Source organism: Diadema setosum, chromosome 20 (assembly GCF_964275005.1).
Source record: "Diadema setosum chromosome 20, eeDiaSeto1, whole genome shotgun sequence".
Taxonomy (NCBI): domain Eukaryota; kingdom Metazoa; phylum Echinodermata; class Echinoidea; order Diadematoida; family Diadematidae; genus Diadema; species Diadema setosum.
Genome location: NC_092704.1, coordinates 6,913,630 through 6,914,132, shown reverse-complemented (window position 1 = coordinate 6,914,132; position 503 = coordinate 6,913,630). Strand labels below are relative to the sequence as shown.

The window sequence follows — 503 nt, the reverse complement described above, 5'->3', positions numbered from 1 at the left end:
TTTCTGGTCAGTTTTTCCTTCCTTGTTTCAAAATATATTACAAAAAGCTGCATCGCTTCGGCGATCCCTCACATTTATTCCAAAGTTGATTTACATCATTTGGGTTTATGTCAGGTTAATGTGTGTGTGTGTGGCACACATACACACACTATAGCTTCTGACCACACGAGCAAAGAGAGTTAAGGGTTTGGGACGAACACCGATCTAGGGCTTTCAATAGCTCAGTCGGTAGAGCACCGGTCTTGTAATCCGGAGGTCTCGGGTTCGAATCCCGATGAAAACCCATTTTCTTTGCTCAAAGTTTTCGCTATTTATATATATATATATATATATATATATATATATATATATATATATATATATATATTCATTTATATTACTGACCTGACCTCTTTTCTTGTGAACCATCACATTTCCAAAAGTTGTGCTGCTTTTATCGGTTATATCATCGCAGCGTGGCTTGGAATGGCCTATTTTCGCCTGCACTCTCAATGCAGCTGAAG

At 38.2% G+C, this 503-nt stretch overlaps 1 non-coding gene across 1 annotated transcript; it reads left to right on the top strand.

The window, feature by feature from the left end:
* Positions 1-209: 209 nt before the first annotated feature.
* On the top strand, positions 210-283 carry Trnat-ugu (transfer RNA threonine (anticodon UGU)). Its single transcript has one exon. It is a non-coding gene; the product is annotated as a tRNA-Thr (tRNA).
* Positions 284-503: the final 220 nt, after the last annotated feature.